Source organism: Gopherus evgoodei, chromosome 19 (genome assembly GCF_007399415.2).
Source record: "Gopherus evgoodei ecotype Sinaloan lineage chromosome 19, rGopEvg1_v1.p, whole genome shotgun sequence".
In the NCBI taxonomy this organism is placed as follows: domain Eukaryota; kingdom Metazoa; phylum Chordata; order Testudines; family Testudinidae; genus Gopherus; species Gopherus evgoodei.
In genome coordinates, this window is record NC_044340.1 from 12,889,858 (window position 1) to 12,901,007 (window position 11,150).

The window sequence follows — 11,150 nt, forward strand, 5'->3', positions numbered from 1 at the left end:
CTAACAATAGTGTTGTTGTGTTATACACAGATCAGCAGACACCTGTGTGGCCTTGTGAATGGATCTGTGTTCTTATTTGGTTTCGCAAGCTGCTCTTTATAGGTATGCTGCTTCCCTCTCTGAGGGAGTCAGCAGAGGGAGCAGGAGTTAAACAACCACCCCAGTTTTCATTCATTCATTGCACTAACAGTAGCAGTGGATCTGAGCCACAAAGCTCTGATTTCAGACACTTGATCTGGGAAGGGCGTCTGGCTCTGGCATGTTGCGGCAGCAGGGCCGGCGCTTCCATTTAGGCGACCTAGGCAGTCGCCTAAAGCACCAGGATTTGGGAGGGCGACAGACTGCTCCAGTGGACCTCCCGCAGGCGTGCCTGCGGACGGTCCTCTGGTCCTGCGGTTCCGGTGGAGCATCCACAGGCACACCTGCGGGAGGTCCACCAGAGCCGCAGAACCGGCGAGCCGGCCCTGCGCCTAGGGCGCCAAAAACCCTGGCGCCGCTCCTGTGTCGCAGGCTCACTTTTGATGATCAAGTGACATTTTCCCTTAAAGGCAGAATGCATGGAGGATTCTGTCTGAAATCAAAACTAAAAAGAAAGGACCAGTTTGGTGTCGTGAAGCCCATCCTTGAGAGTGCTGCCAAGTGACAGCACTCCATGGGGAGAACCAGGATGTGTTGTGTGCCAGGGAGATGTATTGCCACACAGAGCAAGAGCAGCATACCTAAGCACCATTCCTTGGCGCGAGGCAGCGTGCTCACACTGCAGCCAGCCAGTTCCACTGGCTGGTGCATCGGTGGTGAAGGCAGATTGAAACAGAAGAGGGAGCTCCTATTGTACCAGCCGAGGAGGAGGAGGAGCTGCTTGGGGGAGCACTGTTCCCTTAAGCTAGGGAGGGCAAAAATCACCCCTTTAACAGAGTATGGGGAGATATTGCCTTTTCCCTCTCTTGCTCCCTTTATGTTAACCCTTGGCCCTGCTTCCACCCATTCCATCCTGTTTGAATTGGCTTGTGATCAAAAGAGGCCTAGCAGGAAGTTGACCTTGTGCTCAGGAGAGCACGAAGACCAGGTGGAACAAGCAGGCTTCCTACACCCTCTGTCCCACCTCACCAATGCGAAGGTCAGACATAGCCTAGCCTAACAGAGAAAAAGCCAGGTTAATGTGAGGCTGCACTAGACACACAAGAAAGATAATCAGTGTTAGTTAAATGTGGGGAATCGTTAGGCAAAAAGATCTTACTTCCCAGCCATATTCTGCTCCTGTTCCAGGCAAATGACTCCCTTTGATATCAATGGGGGGGTTTCTGCACCATCACCATGGTTACAGTGTGTCCCAGTGGGGGATACATTGTAATTTTACAAAAGGATTTGACCCAGCCCTTCTGGATTTTTGAATGAATATAGTGCAGGTGTGACTAGGTGCCTCCATACATCCATATAACAAATAATAGCATGGACAAAAGATCCAGCTGCCTGTCCATTAGTGTCCTTTAGTTTTGAACTGGAGGGCCTTCAGCTGAGTGGGAGGGAGGAGTTTGTTCTCTGTGCTCCTTCAGGCCTTGGTGCCTCTGCTTAGTTTGCTACAGCAGCAAGTTGTCAGTTTGTGTTAACTGTGGTGGTGATCTTTGTGATGCGGACATTTGTTCACTGCCAGATGGGCTGAGATTCACCAACACATTTCACACGAGCCACCAAGCAGTCACTTTTCAAAAACATTTTTTTTCATTTTTCAAAAACAACTGTTCGGTTAATTTCAACTAGTGAACTAGAGGGGAAAGTCTCCAAGGCCTGTTACCAACTTCTGAGCCAGTCATTCTGCACCTAATAATTTGATAGCCCTGTTCATAAAGGAAATGCAAGGGAAACCTAGCAAGAAAAGAAATTAAACATGAATCAACCTTAATCATAGTGGAGTTTTTAACATTTTACAAGGAGCTTCCACATTGGCTAGGATTGACAGTTATACACACATCCTTGTTGTAGCCCTGGCACATGCAATCTAAATTAGTGAGGGTCTTTTGGGCCAGGAAGTCATAACAGGCTAGAGCTGGTCTTTAAAAATTACTTCCCATCATCTTGGAAATTCTCTATCTCTAGATGAGTGCATGTAGCCAACCGACTCGTATTGCTTAGATGGAGGAGCAGACTGCCTCCAGGGATAGAAGCTTGACACAGTGACCTGGCTAACCTGGCAGCTAAGGAGTGCATAATGCTTTGGAGAAATAGGACCTCAGACAAATTTGAAAAGATTTGGTCTGACTTCTTATAAATCTTTAATTTAATTTCTAGTGTAAGGAAACCTAGGTATGATTTTCCTTTCCCATCCCTGCCCCCTTTCCTTTCCCTCTCTTTCCATTAATTTATTATTTTATGGGGAGGTTCTTTTATTTGGGCAGGAGTCAATAAAATATAAATTAGAAAGAGAAAAGAAAAAGGAAATGAAGCATGAAAATGTCTTGCAAAGGCACTTATGTTTTGGAAGGAACCTTCACTGCGGGGTCGCTGTCCTGGGAGGTTATTTTGGTAGGAAAACAACTAGACACAAAGCAAGACAGTGACAAGGGAACTTTTCTTGGTCCTTTCAATTTCCTGTTTCTCCTTCTTGGAGTTATTTGTTTGAGCAGCTACCTCATTCATGTTACACAAAATGCAAGAAGAATGAGGAAAATTGATAGCGATATGTCTCTTCACCACTTCCTCCATAGCTGCCTGTGATGCATTTAGCAGCCAATGAAAGTACAGTCCGTGTGGTATCAAAACAAGATGTGATCCATAGAAATGTCTTCCCTAAACACAGTGATTTTTTTAAAACAATATTTGTTTTTCTCACAACCAAATGAAGCTGACTCAATTTTTCAGATTCTTTCTTTTATTGACTAGTGACTTTCTTGATGCTTGCGTGATTCTCATCCTTTTTTTGTGTTTACAATAGAATTTACTGCTGGGAGAATGTGATGAACTGATAACTCTGGAGAAAGAAGTCCACTATTTATCCAGAGTCAACATGAGCAGCACTAGAGAAAGCTCTGCCCACTCCATCCCTGCCAACATACCCCAGCCCTATCATGGAATCTCCCACCTCTAGTGGAGACAGCATCATTTTGGTCTCCATTGTTGTTTTCTAAGGGGATGTCTTGTCTACAACTCTGACTGCAGTAAAGCCTGAGCTAACTTTGATGTAGTTAGCTCAATACTAGTGAAGCCATGAGAGTGCAGGTGCACCCTGGATCGTGTGTATGTACTTTAGTAGCTAGTCTGTTTTGCTGCAGCTTCACCTCTATTTTATTGGCATTACTCCAGCTAGCTTGCATCTAGCTATGGCTACACATGCTGCGGTCCCATCTCTGACTGCAGTTAGACATAGCCTAAGTGTGAAGAGTGCAAGATGCTGCATAGACAAATAAGACTTTGTATCTGCCCAAGGAGCTTGCACTCTAAGGGCTTGGTCCAACATTGTCTTTCTGGCTATATACTCATCTGGTTAGTTTTCTTTTCTTTTTTAAATGACTTCTTTAGTACATTCATCTTTGCTGTTTTAAAACTATTATGTTAAATCAACACTTAGGGTGGATAGTTACCGCCACAGGCACTAGATTAGGAGGAGATGAGGTGGAAAAAGGGAGGCGGTAGAGTATGGCTGAGGACAAAAGGTGAGAGGGAAGGAGAATTTGGGTCACTGGAATGGGAGCGGTGGAGCAGAGTAAGGGAACAGGTGAGGTGAGGAAAAGGGTGCGAGGTAGGGATCATGAGGATCTTCGGTATGACACATTAGGCTGCTGTATTAAATTGGCAACAGTGGCCTAGTCAACCACTGGGATCTGTGCTAAGATGGTCAGTTATTGAGTACCAATTGTGACTTTTTTTCTGAGATGCGTACTTGTCTGCAGGGAACTGGCTTGACACTATCAACTCATTTCAAATAGGGTATTGAACAGATGTCAGATGACAAGAACTTTAGAGTAAAGAAAACATATTTTAGTTTCAAGTTTCCCAGGGGGGTTCTAATAAATAATAAAGTTATTCAATAAAAGGAAGCAAAATCGCACGTCTCTCCTCCTTCTTGCCCCTGCCCTTTTTTTTTTTTTTTTGGTTTGAAATGTCATTAAAATTTTGACAACCAAAAAATTCAACCAGCTCTAAGTTAGTTAAAAAATATTGATGGGGGATTTCAGAAAAACCTAATCAAAGTTTGTCTTTATTTTGTTCCCCTGCATTTAATTGAAATGTTGAAGTTGGAACAAATTCAACCAGATCTATAAACAACAGTAAGGCAGATAGGGGAAAGAATGTGTAAATACAAATAATACCTTGACAATGGCTCTTTAAAAACTTTACATTACATGTGATGCATTATGCACTTAATGTAATAAATTTGTTTTTGAGAGAGAGATGGAGAAGAGTCTTGCGCACTGAAAATTCTTGTGGTGTTAAAAGGGTAGTTTTATCCCACAGGACTGTGGAAGTCCTTGTTTCTTTGAGATGTTAGGATTCCTTCAGCTAAATTCTTCACTCAGTTATCCCATGCAGTATTCAGGGGCGTACTGTGGGTGTCGATCTGACATCAGTGAAGTTTCCTGCATGCAGCTAAAGAGAGAACTTGGCCCCTTGAGTCTACTAGAGATGTTCAGGAGTTTTTATTTGTTCATTTCTTTCCCCACCTAAAGTTAGGGATATTTGTGCTTGGATGGGACTTAAGTTCAGGGTAACAGTTAATTCTGTGGTGAACACAAGTCTTCAGAGTTAAAGAAGACGACCTATTAACCCATATCAGTCATAACATGTCAGCAATATTACTAACAATCAGCACAAGGTGGGATTTTCAAAAATGCTTGATGGCTTTAGAACACGAGTCCTGTTGAAAATCAGCAGGATATCTGCTCCTATGTCACTCAAGAAACACTTAAATGCTTTTGAAAATCCCATCCATAATTGTCTATGAATGGCAATCTATTCAAAGAAATGGTTTCCAAATGCAGATGTTGCCGTCTGTATCTATATTTGGGTCTCTGAATATAGCAGTGGCCAGGGTCACCACAAGTAACTCTAGGATCCATCAAAAGTCAATCCTTTGTTGGACAGTACTTATTTCCTGCATCGATATTGAAAGCACAATAATCAGAATGGTTACTTTGGCAAAAATGCTTCTTTTGCCTGTTGGACTACCATACCAGAGCTTTCATCTTGTGGTTTGTTGTAGAAGGAAAAGCAGGTCATCATGGTCCTAAGATTGTAAGCAGCCAATTAACCAATAATTGACCAGTTGTTGGACTGGCTGCATGACCTTTACTGGAGAGTTGTAAAGTGTGTGTGGACAGATGTTTACAATCTGCATGACCTCTACTGGAAGATGGTTAAGAATGAGTCAGTTAGTCCCATGTAGGTTGTTCACAGAGATGGATAATTTTTTCCATCACCGTCAGCTGTTGCAGTCTCACTTGCGAGTTTCTGCTAGATGAAAATGCCAGTTCACTAACACAGAAATTGTGAGTGCTTCCAGATTAGAATTCCAGAATGCTGGCTCACAGCTTGCAACTGCTTCTAGCGGGTGCATGCCAGAGTGCTTCATCACAGCTTGCAAGAGCTGAAGGGTGAATGCCAAAGTACTGGTTCACAGTTGGCAAAAGCTTCCTGCCAAGAACCAGGACTCTGGCACAGAACGACCTCTCTGAACCTCAGTGTTCCCATCTGTAATAATATTTGCAGGATTCACAGGTGGGTTGTAAGGTTTAGTTGACCAAAAATTGTACAGGGCCTTGAATTCCAAGGCCTGGAGACTATAGAAGGGTGAAACAGTTTTCTTCCTATCCCTGAACCCCATTTAAGGTTTCTACAGGCAGAAATATGGTTAGCGATTCCCTGGTGGGTGACAAACAATTTTAAATGGTAAAGTGCACGACTACCAAACCCTTTAATTTAGCAGCTATTCATGGAATGGGGCAATCGATTGGAGTGCTGGAGACCGTCAATGTGCTACGTTCATGATGCACTTTCTCACTGCTTTTGCAAATGTTAGCCTCTTTGATTGTCCACTACCAATTTTAAACTTATGGACTTACGCTAGCAGGGTGCAAAGCCTGAGATCCTTGTTCAGTGTATTACTCCATTAGATTCCCATTGACTTCAGTAAGAGTGTCCTTGAGTAAGGGACTGAGTAAAAGTATAGTAAGGACTTCAGTATTTGGACACTAAGACTGGAAAAATGTCACAGTAAAGAATAAACTCCACAATAAAGAAACCTCCTCCCCGGGAAAGGGGATGGTGCAGTGATTTATAGCCTCTGGATACAGATGTATATGTGTGTAATGGTGGAGACAAGGAGAGGAGGGGTAAAAAGGGGCGGGGAGTGCTACAGAGCTGGGGAGAAATTCTTGCAATCCATCCAGCACCATCCCCAAAGCATGCGTCTAAATGCAGGACTGTATGGGAAAAATGCAGCTCTGATCTAGTGGAGCTGAGCCTGCTTGACTTCAGAACAGTTAAATCTGCTTACAGCAAGACTGTACATGCCACTGTATATGGGAGGTATTTTACCTTGCTGTTTACAGCTTGGTGTAGCTGTGATGGGAAAATCCATGCTACCTAACATGCTACTCAGGACCTTTCACCTACTTTTCTCATGGAAGCAAATACCTTTTAATTTGATTTATGCTAAATATTGTTGAGAGGTTACTCAGAACCAGTCTACCCACCTGTTAAATGCAAACAGAGACAAAGTTGCAATTAAATGAGAAACTCTGACCCTGTCAAGATTCTAAGTCAGCTAGCCGGGCCTGTGCTCTGTGTACTTCCAGGTGCTTTAAAGTACTTTTAGCAGGAGCTTGGTGGTTCAAGGAATATACAAGATCTTTTTGTTTGTAAATTCCCACTTTGACTGTTGCTAAGGCTGACAGTGAATGAAAGCTGTTATCTTTTGACAGCTAATTGATTTCTATAAGAAAGGATTCAGGCCCTGATTCAAGACTGCACCTAAATATACGTAAAGCCGAGCATGTGTTTAAGTGCTGTCTTGAACTGGGATTCTCACTGTCAGACTCCAGTTCCTGGCAGAGTGAGGTCCCCATTATACTAACACAATCACAAGGCTTTAGCCTCACTCCCTACTTCATTCGTTCTTGCTGTTTCTTTTCATCTAAGTCACTCTAAGTAGAGAGTATGTGTTCTATTTAATTCTCTATGACCAGTTTAAGTGGGCAAAGATAATGATAAAGATGAATTCTCATGCTTTAGGGCAAAAATTGATCACAGCCATGATATGGAAGGAATTGTTTTCTGTTATGTAGTATTACACAACTAGCCAGGTGCATTATGATCCCCCCATGCCCTTTTTTTTCCCCCTAAAACATCAAGTACTGGCAATTCCTGCAGCTAGAGACAGGATTCCAGGCCTGATGGAATGGAGATCCTGAAGGGATACTGAAATTTACATTTTTAATTCATTATGTGCCAAATACAATCTATTGTACTCTTTTAGATTTTGGAAATGTCTCATCAAGGATAGCATGACTGATTGATATTGCATATGCATTTGTGTATAAAAATCTGTTTTTTTAAAATATATACTTTAGTAGTTTAATTGAATGAACATTTATTTGTTTTTATTTCATATTCCTCTTGTTTGGTAATTCATTTGTATCCATAGCAATTACAGAATGATCTGTTGATAGTGTATATATTTATTTATTTATATTATTTTCTAGGGCTTAAGTGCTTTACGCTTTGCAAAATACAAATGCATGTATAAACATGTAGAGCCTGATTCTTTCCATATTGAGCTTGAGTACGGCTTGCAGAATTGGACAGGGATGGTGTCCCTAGCCTCTGTTTGCCAGAAGCTGGTAATAGGCAACAGGGAATGGATCAGTTGATGATTACGTGTTCTGTTCATTCCCTCTGGGGCACCTGGCATTGACCACTTTCCGAAGACAGGATATTGGGCTAGATGGCCCATTGGTCTGACCCAGTATGACCGTTACATTCTTGTGACCTTTAAAATCATCTTTAAAGGTTTATAAATATTTACAGACATTCGTTTAATAAATAACTAACAAACAACTACCTCAAATAATAATTAATACTAATAATACATAGCTTTTATATAGCACTTTTCATCCATAGATCTCAAAGTGCTTACCAAAGGAGTTCAGTATTATTATTTCAGTATTACAGCTGGGGAAACTTAGGCACAAAGAGGGAAGAGATTTGCCTAAGGTCACCAAGCAAAGCAGTGGTAGAGCAAGGAATTGAATGCAGGTCTCCTGAGTCCCACACCAGTGCCAGATCTACTAGGCCATGCTGCTTTCTCAGGTTGTAACAACTATAAAATAACCACCACCACTAAATAGCCTTCTCCACCCCAAACACCCAAGGAAAAAGATGAGCTTCGCACCTATATTCTGTGGCATATACAATATACAGAGAGTCAGATTTAGCTCTCGATCACACAGTGATTATACCTTTTGAGTGTTGCTAATTTCAAGGGACATCATTCTTCTTAGCTCTAAAGTGACTAAAGTTGCACACCAGTTTGGTGTCCCTTCATTTTTATTGTGGATACTTATTTATATCAGAAATCATGAAAGCGAGATGATAGATATCTTTATCTAATCTGTTTAACTACTCATGGGGGAACTCTGTGCCACTGCGTGTGCACAGAATTCAGGTCCCCACAGATTTCTTTGCTTCTCTTCAGAAAAATGACTTTCTGACAGGGAAGCAAAGGGAAGCTGCAAGAGCAGTCACACACCATTCCTTGGCAGCGCAGGTACATTGTTTCAGGTACCTGGAGCAGCTGGTGGAGACAGAAATCACTGCAGGGCTGGGGACACCCCAGCCAGTGGCTTCTACTCTGAGCCGGAATCAGCTGCTAGTCCCAGCTGTGCAAGAGAGGATGACATGTCCTCTTCCCCTGCAAGAAGTGGCTGGGGCTGTGTCAGACCCACCCCCAGAAACCTCCCCCAGCTGCAGAAAGCTCAGCGTCCTCCCCTGCTTCCTGCCCCCATCGCTCCTCAGCTGTAGGGGAGAGGGGTCACTGTATGGGGAGCTGCTCTCTCACCCTCCCAACCCCCATGCATCCGGACGTTCCAGACACCCCCACCAAGCCTCACTCCGTACACTCAGAACCCCCCTAGCACTCCATACCCGAATCCTATCCCACTGAACCTCAACCCCTGCATCTGGATCCCCTCTGGACCCCCACCCCTGAACCCCAGTTCACCCTCACTGGGCTCCCAGCACTCAAACCCCGACCATAACAAGCCCCACCCCTCCACACCAGCCTGAGCCTCACATCCAGACATCCATGTAACTGACCCCCAACTAGCTGTACCCAGACCCCTACCCCACTAAACCCCAGTGCCCCAGTACCCAGACACCCCCCTGCTGAAAGCCCCACACCCAGACCTCTCCACTGAGCCCCAACTACCTTCACTTGGAAGTCCCTGGAGAGTCCCATTGCCCCTACACCTGAAACACACCCCCAACAAGTCTGTCTGCATCCAGACCCCCCACTGAGCTGCCTGCACCCAAATTGTCCCACACAGAACCCTCTCACCCCACACCTGGATCTCTCCACACTTGGATCCTGTCTGGTTGAGTTTGCTTGCCCACGCCTGGTTCACATGGTGCAGAGGGACAGGGACCCAGGGTGTTTTGGGGGCAGACCCAGGCGTTGTACTGTGTTAGGGTCGGATGCAGCCTTGATGCTGAGTCCGTGTCCTGGGGTCGCGGGGCCACAGGGTGATCTCCCACCTTCATGCAGTCAGTCTCTGGTGCTCCCCACTGCCATGCTGGAACCTCTGCATTTATCTATTGACAAATAAAACCTGCAGAATTTTTAAATATTGTGTGTTGAATTTTTAATTTGTTGGTGCACAACTTTTTATTTTTCGGAGCAGAATGCCCTCAGGAGTATCTGTTTTAAGGTTTTGCTCTACTGATCATCACCTTAGTTTCTGAGCACTTTCCACAGAAAATCAACAGCAATAGTGAAATCCCTAATGGATTTCACGACGTCTTTACACAAAAGGAATGATTTCCAGCTTCCTGGATTGATAATTTGCTGTAGGTCTTTGTCACACACTGTATGCCATATTCACACCTTGACAGGCTGATAAGTGTGAGCTGGACTGTCACTGAACCTTGTCACTTAAGAGGACTGTATATATAGATGAGATCAGGTGGCATTGGTTAAATTTGGATCTAAACTTTCCCAGAGTTCAGAGGGTATTTAGATCTAGCTTTTAGGTATGGGACTGTCTCTGTTACTGATTTGTGTACGTATATATTCCTGGGGTTTAATTTGAATATTGTTCAGGGGTTTAGTTTCACTCTGTTACACTGCTATACTAAGAAAAAAGATTTGATTTTAATGATGATTTTTAGAAAAGATATTTGTTCCCGTTAAGGGTTGGATCAAGATTCAATTAATTGGAGTGCTTTGTGAACAAACTGCCTATGAATCAAGGATTCACCATGTCACCCAATCCCATTTAAATATGTGAAGTTTAAGAACAGGCACTTGGATCATGAATGAAACTGCATGCTCTGAGTCACTTGCAAGCAAATGGAACCCTGGCACAGGCATGGAATTTAGCAGAACTGGCCACACAAATGTCAGGGAGGAAGAAAGACTGAGGCCTGGGTGGGAAAGGAGATTGCAGCATTGTTGAAACTGGCTCTCAACCAGAAGGAAATAATGTGTCCGGTATATCTTTCCTCCAGCACCAGAGGTGAAACAGAAGTGGATTGAGATCCATAGGAGATATCCTGGACTCATTAACAACATGATTATAAATAGGGCAAGGGCTGCTAAGTGCAACATCCTCTCACGATTCTGATAATCCATATGAGAAGATGGATAAGGCAAAGGATAACTAAAATGTCTTACTGAATGAGCTATGCTTTATCAGATCTTCCTCGCAGAAACTCCAATGATAAAACCGTCCCTGTACCACAGGATATATTAAGTGCCATAGCTGGATGAATAGTTAGGGCCAGGCTATTAAAGGATGTCCTCCGTTCTGTGTAAATAATTGCATGTGCAGGTAATGCTAGTTGGTCTTCTAAGTACCACAGTTTCACCCACAAATCAGTTTACTTGAAAGTCCAAGGAACTTTACTTATCCCTGAAAATTGATAGGCAGTATAGACCAGTG